The sequence below is a fragment of the Lactuca saligna genome, chromosome 9 (assembly GCF_052625555.1).
Source record: "Lactuca saligna cultivar CGN05327 chromosome 9, ASM5262555v1, whole genome shotgun sequence".
NCBI lineage: Eukaryota > Viridiplantae > Streptophyta > Magnoliopsida > Asterales > Asteraceae > Lactuca > Lactuca saligna.
In genome coordinates, this window is record NC_136425.1 from 158,015,694 (window position 1) to 158,028,910 (window position 13,217).

A 13,217-nucleotide genomic window follows, 5' to 3' on the forward strand; every position below is an offset into this window, starting at 1 on the left:
ATGAAAATAATAATTTTACCATCGTATTGGAAATTATTTTTTCTAGGAAATGATAATTAAAGAGAACAAAAACTAGTAAATATCATATGGTATGAATATTGAGGTTATGTACAACATTTTTGGCACGTAGAGTAACCCATTTAGTTGCAATGTAACTACTAGTTATGATATGGAGTATGATACAATCAAAGATGTAACATCCCAAAATTCAAGTCCAAAAATTTCATTTTTGAATTAATAATTTTTAAAACATTTTACCACAACATTGTCAATAAAGTCACACATTACAAAATCATAATATTGGGTCCCAAATCACGACATCAAAATAATGAATATCATAGTGCAATCCCAGAAAATCCGATGCGGAATCATGTGTGTGTGTGATGCGATGCTACGTCGCCAGCTCCTTCCCCTTAGACGAAGAGGTACCTAAAACCAAAATAGAAACTGTAAGCAAAAAGCTTAGTGAGTTCCCCCATCATACCACATACCATACAATATCGTCGGTATCTTTCAACCGATAACTTTCATCGGTATCTTTCAACCGATAATCGTCATCGGTATCTTTCAACCGGTAATCATCATTGGTATTTTTCAACTGCTAATCATCATCGGTCTCTTTCAACCGGTAACTGTCATCGGTATCTTTCAATCGGTAACTGTCATCGGTATCTTTCAACCGGTAACAGGAGACTATTCCACCCCCTACCACTAGCATGCAACATCAAGATATAACATACAATCAGGCATATCCGGGTACCGACCGACCCTTCGGTCCTAAGGACCGCTGTTAGGGAAACTAATCCCTACTGTACACATAACATATCATACAGATAAATCTAATAACCAAGGCACATAACCAGACCAAGATAATTATCGCAAAGACAATCATCTCCTAATTATTCCTATTTGGTAGGCTGGCATTGTGGCCTTAGACCCACCCCTACTTAAAGGTAACTCACCTCGTACGACTAGCTGCTGAAAATCTGCACGGGAAACCTCTGTCTGTTGCTGCTCCGGAAATCCTCCGACTATAATCCCCACAAAACACTCAGTCAGAATCTGATATCTACTCTTAGGATAAGTTGATTGTTTTACCCCTAACCAAGTCCAAGTCAAAGTCAACTTCCAGTTGACCCGACTCGCCGAGTTGGGTGGTTAACTCATTGAGTCCCTACCCTTTGCTCATCCTTATCCAAGACTCAAATCGTTGAGATTGCCAACGACTCGACAAGTTCCCCTTCTTTACGAACATCAATGAACCTTCATCCGACTCGCCGAGTTGTATGAACAACTCGTCGAGTTCACCTTCATCTGATGAACAAGTCCTGACCTTGACTCGTCGTGTTGTATGAACAACCCATCGAGTTCATCTTCAAACATAAGAAGATTGCCTTGAACTCACTGAGTCTGTTCTAGCACTCGTCGAGTCCCATGAACTCCAGGTCTAAAACTAAGTCCAATGCGTTGGGTCACTCCTTCTGTCCTGCTACAACCCTTCTAACACCCAAGTGAGTTCTTTTGACCCTCAACAGATATGGGACTCAAGGCCTTGGACTCGTCGAGTCCCAAGAACGGACTCGATCCACACCCTAAATCCTCGATTTCTAATGTACAAAACTTGTCCAAATGATAGATCCGAGCCCAAAGCACGATCTAGCATGTAAAGTTACAAACTTTACGTGCATGCATGGGACTTTTGAGCCAAAAAGGCTCTAAAATGGCTCTTTTGTTGCATGGGGCCTTCCTTGGGTGCAAAAGCAACCCAAATCTATCTTGTGACTCTTCCCAAGTGCTAGATCCGAAGTATTGACCCCCAACCATGTTTTCAAATCATGGTTGGTCACCTCATATGGCTTAAAAGCCCTAAATCTTCCCCAAAAAGGGATCTAACAAATAAACAAGCAAGGTACATACTTTATACCTTTCAAAGACTGCAAATGATGAACCAAACTCGAATCCTTCAGCCTCTTCTTGATCCTTCTATGCTCTTCCTTCTTCCTTGAGGTCAAAAACCACCAAAAATCACTCAAAAGCCTTAGATCTTGCACCAAAACACTTAGGGTTTTCTATGGAGGGTCTTTGGGAGCATTAGTGACGAGTGGTGGATGAAAGAGATGATTAAATAGGGTGCAAACCCTCAGATTAGGTGTAACGCCCCAAAATTTACCGGTTAAAAATTTCATTTTTAATTTAGTTGAAAACGTAAAATATCATTACAAACATTCATGATAAAAAACCATGTCTGGAAAACCGGTGACATCATAATCAGAATTCAGAGTACATCCCAGAAAAATCTGTAATGCGGAAACAAAAGGCGTATGTGTGATATGTTGTTACCGCGCCGGCTCCTTTCCCCTAGCTGAAGAGGTACCTGAAATCAAACTGAAAACCGTAAGCACAAAGCTTAGTGAGTTCCCCCAAAATACCCCATACCATGCAAGCGTATAACAAACAACATTCAACTATGAGATACAGGCCCTGCCCACACTCGTGAAGATACGGGCCCTGCCCACACTTCGCTATCTGGGAGATACGGGCCACGCCCACACTCGTGGAGATACGGGCCCTGCCCACACTTCACTATCTGGGAGATACGGGCCTAGCCCACACTCCACTCTCGGAGAGATACGGGCCTAGCCCACACTCAACCGCCAACTCATATCATACAAGTATCACATAGACAACAAGTATAGACAGCTCTATCACACTAGCATATATCGTAATCACTCAACTAAGAGATATGGGCTCGGCCCACACTCTAATACTAACATCTCGTCTATACAGTCTGGCCTTGGTGCCTTAGACCCGTTACTACTGAAAGGAAACTCACCTCGAAATGGCTGCTGGTGTGTGGGAACCGATTGTCTGCTGCTGCTGCTACTCCGGGAATCCTCCGGCTGTAATTCCCACACATACTCAATCAATCACTATTTACTGCCTTTTTGGGTGAAATGACCCTTTTCCCTCCCGACCATGCCCTAAGTCAAAGTCAGAGTCAACTTCCAGTTGACCCGACTCGTCGAGTTGGCTATCCAACTCGTCGAGTCCATGTCCAAACAACTATCCAGGGTTATGTTCCTACTCGTCGAGTTAGGCGTTGACTCGACGAGTTCTCCATCCAAACTGATGTTCAAGTCCTTCATCCTACCCGTCGAGTTGTATGAACAAATCGTCGAGTTCATCTTCATCCGATGAACACTCATGCTTAGACTCGCCGAGTTGTATGAACAACTCGCCGAGTCTGTTCTTGATCTATGAAGATTGCCTTGGACTCGCCGAGCCAGGCCATCACTCGCCGAGTCCTACCATGGGTGAGTTCAGCTTCCAACTCACCGAGTCACACCCTGTGACTCACTGCTCAAACTCGATACAGCAAAAAGGGGACGACTAGAAGACTCGCGAGCAGACTCGCCGAGTCACATGAACGACTCGCTGAGTCGTTGCCATGCACCCATTAATTACACCAATTTGTTCGATTCCAGTCCATGCCATTCACAGATCTGGGCTTCTAGGACACGAATCACACATAAAGTTTCCAACTTTACGTGTAGATATTCACCAATATGGATTTTAGGGTTCAAAATGCCTCAAAAGGGTAGATCTAGAGTAAACAAGCCACATGGGTCCATAAAGCTAACAGATCTGAGCTCCTGGAACTCAATCTTGCCTAGATCTAGAGGCCAAACAACTTATTATGAAACATTATGCACATACTAGCTTGGGGAATGGCTCAAGAATGTCTTAAATGAAACCTTAAGCATAGAAACAGGGGGGAAATAGGGTATACCTCAATGAAACTGTTGGAAGAACACAATGATGCTTGGATGGCTCTCCTTCCTCTTGATCTACTTCTCCTTCTTGCCTCTAAGCCTTCAAGAAAACACACAATAGCCTCAAACTCTCAAGGAACAAGCTTAGAACGGGGGTTGGGAGCTCTGGGGGTGAATGGGGCCTGGCAAGGGGCGAATATGAGGTTTAAATAGGGTGCAAACCCTTGAAACTTAGGGTTTCATCCAACAACAGTGACTCGCCGAGTCCAGGATATGGACTCGCCGAGTCGCCATCATAAACATGTCCCGGGTCTCGTCCCTACTCGGCGAGTCGGACCTATGACTCACCGAGTCCAAGGCTAAAAATGGATATACTCAAATAAGATTTACATACCAGGAACCAGGTGCTACAAATCTACTTCACTTATTTTAGACTTCGTCCTCGAAGTCTGCTGCTCAATCCTGAAACAGCTCGGGGTAATGCTCCATCATCTCGTCCATCGGCTCCCAAGTCCATTCCGAACCCCTGCGGTGCTGCCATTGCACCTTCACTAGCTCCACCCTCTTGTTCCTCAAATCCTTCGACTTCCTGTCGAGGATTGCAACTGGGCGCTCAATGTAATTCAGGCTGTCATCAACCTGAATATCCTCTAACGGCACTACCGTTGAATCGTCCACTAGGCACTTCCACAGCTGAGAAACATGGAAAGTGTTGTGGATCTGGCTGAGCTCGACTGGCAGCTCCAATATATACACCACTTTGCCCACCCGGGCTACCACCCTGAACGGTCCGATAAATCTCGGGCCCAATTTGCCCCGCTTCCTGAATCGAATGACGCCTTTCCAAGGCGACACCTTCAGGAGAACCATATCCCCGACTTGGAACTCCAAGTCGGATCAACGCTTGTCAGCGTAACTTTTCTGCCGACTCTGAGCAGTCTGAAGTCTGCTCCAAACCTGCTGGATCCTCTCGGTCGTCTCGAGCACCACCTCGGTGCTTCCCATGACTCTCTGGCCAACTTCACCCCAGCATATCGGGGTTCTGCACCTCCGCCCGTACAATGTCACACCCCAAAACCAAGAACGGCAGAAACATTCTGGGGCGGAGGACGTCATGTAAGTATCACAACACAGTAAATGTAAATAAGCAAACAACATCATCCATTGCATTAAATATATAATTTTAATACAAGCGTGTTCTGTACAGTATATACACCAAAAATAATGTGTATCAAAACAATAAGATGAGTCTTGAATGCGCTCTATCTTCTCAAAAGCTGGCCTCGGTACTTGTCTAATGATGACCTGAGAATACAAGTTATTTTGAAAGAGTTTATCAGCATTAAGCTGGTGAGTTCATAAGTGTTTTAGTGTCAGTATTTGTCATCCAAAAATGTTTGAACATGTATCAAGTATAAGTTTGTAAAATGTATGTAAAGGTTTGCAATTGTTTGTAAAAGTTTGAATCTCTCATAAAAACCTATATTTTCTATTAAAGTAGCCTTCTACCAAGGCTTAACTGTTTTGCATGCTCGTTTGATGTAAAAGTGTGTAATTTCCCAAGTGTAACTATCATTAATTTTACATTATCGTTTAAGTGAGGTTATCACTAAAATATGTAATGGGTAAATCATTGTAGTACTGTAGCCTTGTATTATAAGAACTATTGTTGTACTAATTACCTTAAACCGGATTTATATTAAGGCATTATGTGATAAATTGCACCATACTATCGACTAGTAACAACGACATAATGAATGGTCGTAATAACGGAATGACGTTTGGCACCCGCAGACCTGCAGGTCCGGCTGTAGCTAGCAGCAAGGTGTAGGATTGTCAATCCAGTATAGATCTATACGCAAACTCACGCTCTCCCTCCAAGAGAATTCTGGCTACAACTCGAGCCATGACATTTAAGTCATGCTCCGATTTAAATCACAATAATTAAAGTATTCATGTATATGTAATGTTTCTCGTTCTAGTATAGTTGTATATGTATTATTTCTAGTATAGTTGTATATGTATTGTTTCTAGTATAGCTGTATATGTATTGTTTCTAGCATCGTTGTATATGTATTGTTTCTAGCATCATTGTATATGTATTGTTTCTAGCATCATTGTATATGTATTGTTTCTAGCATCATTGTATATGTATTGCTTCTAGCATCATTGTATATGTATTGTTTCTAGTATTGTTGTATATGTATTGTATTACCCCAATGGTAACTAGCTATCGATGTACTGGTAAATATGAATATGGAAGTACTTTTTATGTCTATATATGTATATATGATATATAACTAATATGGAAATGACCCTCGGATGGTCACCCAAAATCCCACCAGACCACATCTCAGTGCACGAAAAGGAAATAGGGCAGATGGCCTTCCTAAGCCCTTTAAACATTACTTATATATATATATATATATATATATATATATATATATATATATATATATATATACATATACATATATGGGCATGCAATTTATAAAAGTAAAACAAAGTTTAATAAAAGCATTTGATAAGTAAAAAGAGTTTGTAAAACATTTTGAAGTGAAACAATTTGATAAACAGTTGAGTAGTGATAAAATCATTGGTTTTCTAGTTATTAATCACATGTGATTAATGCAATCACATGTGATTGATGTGATAACTATAAGTATTTGACTTGTATCATAACATCATACCCGTCACCACATCGGGTGCTGCGCGTGCCTCCTCGGTGGTCAGCTAGAATGCTCGGCTCCTCACCACTGGAGCCTCTGCCTTGCCCTGTCGGCCACCTGTGATCCGTAGGGTCGCTGGGGCTGGCGCCATTACCGGTGCTAAACCTGTCAACTGGGGGCAATCGGCCTTCTTGTGGCCCCTCAGGTTGCAGTGGAAACACAGTAACTCAGATGTCTGTATCGCCGCAATGGGAGTAGTACAATCCCTACTAAAGTGCCCTGTCTTACCACACTTGTAGCAGCCTTCTGATCCCCGCCGACATGCTCCCTCATGTGTCCTGCCGCATTTCCCACAGCGGCCCGGTCCCCCTTGGCCCTTCAGCCTCCCATCTGATCCCCGGGACTTCTTTCCTGAAGTCCCAATCATCTGACCCGTCTCTGCTTTCCTCTTTTGAATGTGCTCTAAATCAATCTCCCTCTCCCTCGCCCCAGCGATCATGGACTCCAGGGTAGGACAAGCTGAAAAACTAACATGCTCTCGGATGTCGGCCCGGAGCATATCATGGTAACGGGTCCTCTTCATATACTCGTCACATGCATACTGGGGCACCAACAAGGCCCTCTCTCGGAACTTGGTGGTGATCTCCATCACAGTCTCAGTCGTCTGCCTCATATCCAAAAACTCCCTAGCCAGCTGCTGAAGCTCGACCGCCAGCTCAAACTCTGCCCTGAACCTAGTCACAACGTCCGACCAGGTCTGTAACATCCCGAAATATCAAAAGTAGAGTTGAAGGGCTAAAAGAGTAAATTGGGAAAGAGTGACTCGGCGAGTCCATGTGTGGACTCGGCGAGTCCATGTGTGGACTCGGCGAGTCCATGTGTGGACTCGGCGAGTAGAGTCGCGACTTGGTCGCGTGTTAAGTGGCCAACTCGGCGAGTCAGTGTAATGGACTCGGCGAGTAGGCGCTGAGTGGAGAAAACCCTAATTCTCGGGGTTAAGCCTTATATAAAGATCATTATGTTTTCCTCCCAGCCTCTTTATCACCCCTTGAGCCCCAGAAAACCCTAAATCGCGGAGAAGCACCATTGTTGAGTGGATTGGAGCTTGGAGAAGTAATTGTTGAAGGAATTTTGGGAGATTGAAGGCTTGGAGCAAGGGGCTTTGCTTGGATTCGAATTACATTGCAGTTGGGGCATCTCTTAGAGGTAATATCTCGTTATTGGACTGTTGTTATGTGGTTTCTTCATTTTGGGGTTGTGGGAATTTGTCTAGGGATGTAATGGGAAGTCTAGAGGCTAGATCTGAGGTTGCTACCTCAGATCTGGAAGGGAGAAGAATCAGAGAGCATGAAAGTCCCTGTGTTGGAGTGTTTAATGAAGCTTACATGTCCCAAACCCTAGCCCAATGTGCAAACGGCTTAGATCTCTTTGGATTCATGTAAAGTTTGCCACTTTACGTGATGGATGAGTGGTAGGAGACTAGATCTATGCTTTGGAGCAGTTGCATGGCCTGGAATGCTTCTGAATGTATTCAGACCGGTGGTACTTGGCGAGTCACATGGGTGGACTTGACGAGTTGGATGAAGATGGCCTGGAACTCGGCGAGTTGTATGAACAACTCGGCGAGTAGGTTGAAGATAGCCGTAGACTCGGCGAGTCTGTTCTTGGACTCGACGAGTCTTGTCGAAGAGTCCCAAATATTTTCTGGTTGAGTCGAGAATCGGCGAGTCAAGGGATAACTCGGTGAGTTGTGTGTGAGTGGACTCAGAGTTGTGGGACTCGGCGAGTCTCGGGGTGACTCGGCGAGTTGAGTCGCGGATTGGGGAAGTTCTGAGCACGGGGACTCGTTGAGTCGATGGGTTGACTCGGCGAGCAGGGTCAACCAGGAGGGTTGACTTTGATGGAGGACTTTGACTTGGACCAAGAGTTGACCGTTGACTTTTAGGGCTTGGTCAGCGATGTGGCCTTTGGGCCAAGAGAGGGGTAAAATAGTCTTTTACCCTTAAGAGGGTGCCATGATAGGGTTGATTCTAGTCTTGAGAGTTATATTCATGAGAGTATTTGCCTTACGTGTTAGGCGGTGGTGGGTTCGAGATTCAAGTGTGGGGATATCTGCTTTCTGTTTTCCAGGTGAGTCTTCTCACTATACTTTACCTTGAGTAGGTAACCAGAGTTATGTGATCAGAGTATTTGTATGCTATATGTACGTGATGTGTTGTACTGCATTATTTCTATGTGATTTATGCTGTGCATGTTTATAGAGTTGGAACCGGAAGGTTCCCAGAGTTAGAACTTGAGGGTTCACAGAGTTTGGGTGCACGGACCCATAGAGTTATAGCCTCGAGTGGCTAATATGTGTTATGTGTGGTATTTTGGGGAACTCACTAAGCTTCGTGCTTACAGTGTTTTGGGTTATGTTTCAGGTTTCTTTCAGGATCACGGGACGGCACCGGCTTGATTGTACACACCGGAGAAAGAGTCATGTTTTGAGGATCCTGGTTTAATATGCAAGTGAAAATGGAGTTATGTTTTGTAATTCGATTATGAATGAGATTTTAAACAAGTGTTTCTAAGAATTAAACGATTATTTTAAATGAAAAATTGTTTTGAAATTTACGGTGTTACAAGTTGGTATCAGAGCCTTGGTTTGAGGGATTCGGATGCGCCTTCGGGTAAATCTGGACTCAAACTGAGGAAGTAAGAAAAGTTTTAAGGAAATAATTTTCTAAAAATGAATAAGAGTTCAAAGAGAAAGCAAGAAGGAGCAGTGTGTACAATCAGCCAGAGCCCGAACGGTGATTTCCCAAAATACCCTTATTTTTGTGTTATGAGATATGTATGATGCACTTTATGAGATATTATTGCATGCTAGAGATAGGCTAGGTATTTCATATGTTAGGACTAGAGTGGCCTGATTTGTGATGCCTTAGCCTAGGACTCGTTGTTATATGTGTTATGCTTTTGAGTATGTGATGAGTGAGAGTATCCAGTTAGAACCCATGAGGGGTAGAGTTACAGAGTTCGGTGGTACTTTTGAGGATGAGCCGAGAGGGTAGAGTTATCACAGAGAGGGAGTCCTATGTATTCTTCGATGCTCGAATGCTGCTTGCTTTGTGCTTTGTGGAACTCTCGATGATGGGAGTTAGCTACCAAGTGAATATGACGATATTCAGGAGGTAGATGGCCGGCATCATTAGGAGCTCTTCAGCAGCTGATAGCAAAGAAGGGGGAGGACAACGGAAGAGCCTAGGGAGTAACCCTAGCCAGATGAGTGCACTTGCAGAGTAGAGAATTTCGTTGGGGAGCGAGCACGCACGATGGGATTAGTGAAAGGGCAGGTCGAGCAGCTACTTAGAAGCTCTGGGATGGTCCGTGTGGAAAGTATGGGTAGATGTGGCAGGTAGTATGGGCCCGTACTACTGAAAGCAGAGGACCCATACTTGATACAGGGAGTATTCTGAAGGTTCTAAGGAGCGGATTGAGGAGTGATGTTATGGTTCGGGTACCATACATCAGAGCAGATTGAGGAGTGATGTTATGGTTCGAGTACCATACATCAGAGCAGATTGAGGAGTGATGTTATGGTTCGGGTACCATACATCAGAGCAGATTGCAGAGTGATGTTATGGTTCGGGTACCATACATCAGAGCAGATTGAGGAGTGATGTTATGGTTCGAGTACCATACATCAGAGCAGATTGAGGAGTGATGTTATGGTTTGGGTACCATACATCAGAGCAGATTGAGGAGTGATGTTATGGTCCGGGTACCATACATCGGAGCGGATGGAGGAGTGATGTTATGGTTCGAGTACCATACATCGGAGCGGATTGAGGAGTGATGTTATGGTCCGGGTACCATACATCGGAGCGGATTGGGGAGTGATGTTATGGTTAGGGTACCATACACCGGGGCATATTGAGAAGAGATGTCATGGAATGAGTACCATGGTTCATAGTGAAGGATGTTTGTGGTTCTCCGGTTATTCGGTCATGAGTAAATTCGAAGAGGCGTCCCTTGAGAGGGAGATCGAGAGTCCCTCAGAGTATTTTAGTAAGGAGTCAGTGAGAAGGGAGAATTTCGATCTGATTTGAGCGATCAGTCGATAAAGGAGATGTCACCTCCTATGATCTGGGAGGTACTGATTATGTACGTGTGAAAATATGAGAAGCATGATGTTTTGGTTTTGGGTTTAGGGGTAAACCCTGCAGGTCGTCATTGATGATGATTTCCCACCAGAGTATCAGGTAGCATGTGTGCCGCGAGGCAGTGATTTATCATGAGCAGATAGTCAGTTTGGACTGAGATAGTCGAGGGCCACGCTACACCTATTTGAGTATAGTCGGGTGTATGGTAGTGGTATCAGTGGGGAGTTCAGTCGAGTTTAGCGGTGCAGAGAGTTTTCTATCCATGGGGTGTTGAATATGGGAGTGGGTCCTTGTTCTTGGGATGATCCCGGTGTTGGAGCGTTAGTTGATGAGTTGAGGTGAGGGGTACGATGATTTTATGGTTCAGTCTATGAGCCAGGGATGTTATTGAGCAGTTGAGTTGTTTGGTACTAGATTGGTACGAGATTTGGAACGACTAGAGGCAGACGTGATGAGAAGTTCTTGAGGAGTTCATCAGAGGTTCAGAGTATATGAGGTCGATTCATTTCCTTAAGGGGGATTATCGGGCGTTGTGTAGCACTTTCTGGGGGCAGGTGCGATTTTGCTGGAGAAAATAGTTATGGGTTGGTTGTGTGCTATTTGGTGATGGTTCGAACCCTAAGTGGGGGAGAACCGGGTGCCGTATGTAAGAAAGCAGAGATTTGTCAAGAGCAGTTATAAGTGGAGTATAGGGATATGCAGTAAGAAATCCTGAGACCAGAGATGTCGGTGATCGAGGAAAGGGGTCAGAGTGAGTTAATGCGGGAAGTACTTGTTTGAGAAGGATGAATGTCTCCACGACAGGTGTTTATTGGTCAGGAATCTGGTATTCGTCAGTGTTGGGGCAAGTAGATAGAGAATGATTGGGCAGCCAACTCCCGGGTCGGTATGCGTACCTTTGTTTGGATTTTGAGCGGCGGGAAAAAGGGTTTCGGAGAATTATCAGCGTATTTCGTAACGTTTGCGTTTCTTCGTATTGCAATTGAGAAAGTGGATACACTGAAGTTGCAACTTGGGAAAAAAAAATGGAGATCTAGTTATGGGGTTCAAAGGGAATGTATTATTGCATCTATATGGTGCTTGGGGCAGGAGATCAGTGGTTGTGGCAAGATCTTGTGATGTTCGGTGGGGGTGTTCCGAGGTATCCGGGTATTGGCATCCTTATTTCGAAGTTATTCGTTAATCTTGAGTTGAGACGACTTGTGGTATATCAGGTATCTATGGATCTAGTGAGAGCCCTTCGAGTATGGGCATCCAGGGAGATTATTTGAGAGAGTGGATCTTCGCAAGGGTGGGCATCTATTATGTCGATTGCCTCCAGAGTCTGTGATGAATATTCGAGACGAGTATGGGTAGCCGCCTATGATAGTCTGCGGAGCACGAGCTAGTGGGGTCAGAGGGTGTTGTGATACTGCGGGGAGCCGTAGTACTCACTAGTCAGAGGGTGTTGTGATATTGCGGGGAGCCGCAGTACTCACTAGTCAGAGGGTGTTGTGATATTGCGGGGAGCCGTAGTACTCACTAGTCAGAGGGTGTTGTGATACTGCGGGGAGCCGTAGTACTCACTAGTCAGAGGGTGTTGCGATACCGCGGGGAGCCGTAGTACTCACTAGATGGCAAGGGAGTGTGATGATGGAATGTTCTCCGATCAGTGTATGATGTGGAAGAGTTTTGGGCTTGAGTAGCCCTAGTATTGAGTTGTTGGAGCCTGGATGTTGGACCGGGGCGAGACTGGGGTCCCCGTCTCTGTCGGGGAATGTGGTGAGATGCGCAAGGGATATGCGCAGCAGAAACCAGAGATCAGAGTGGAGACGATCCTCGGTTGGATTGTACTTTCTTGCATAAGGAAAAGAGAATTTCGTGACTTGCGTGTCACGGGGCCGGGATAGTGGTCACGGGGAGGAAGTTAGTGGGATATTTGGATCATGATATGGGTGACCTTTGGAGGCTCAGCTGTGGAGTCAAAAGCTGACCTGGTGCTCAGTCTCGAAGAGGGATATGAGATGAGATAGAGCTTATCATGATGATGTCTGAGGACACCTCAGAGGGAGCGAACGATTCAGACGCTCAAAGACATGCTTCGGGCATGTGTATTAGATTTCGGAGGGAGTTGCGGCACGTAACTATCCTTGGTTGAGTTACCTTATATCAACAGCCATCATTAGTGCATTGGTATGCCGCCCTTTGAGCTGTTGTATGGGAGGAGGTGTCAGACCCTCATTTGCTGGGGAAAGTGTTGATTTGCGGAAGTGGAAGTAGTAGTGAGAATGGATGATTTCGAGTATGGTGGTCGAACACTGTGTTTGTGACAGTGGTATGGAATGACATCATGATGGGATGTCTGCTGAGGACGCGGAAGGGATTCCGCGGGTGTAGAGCCAAGAGTCTCAGGATGGATGCAGGGATGGAGTCTGGGACTCCCAGCTTGATTCTGATCAAGGGTAGAGTTGAAGGGCTAAAAGAGTAAATTGGGAAAGAGTGAGTCGGCGAGTCCATGTGCGGACTCGGCGAGTAGAGTCACGACGTGGTCGCGTGTTAAGTGGCCGACTCAGCGAGTCAATGTAATGGACTCGGCGAGTAGGCGCTGAGTGGAGAAAACCCTAATTCTCGGGGTTGAGCCTTATATA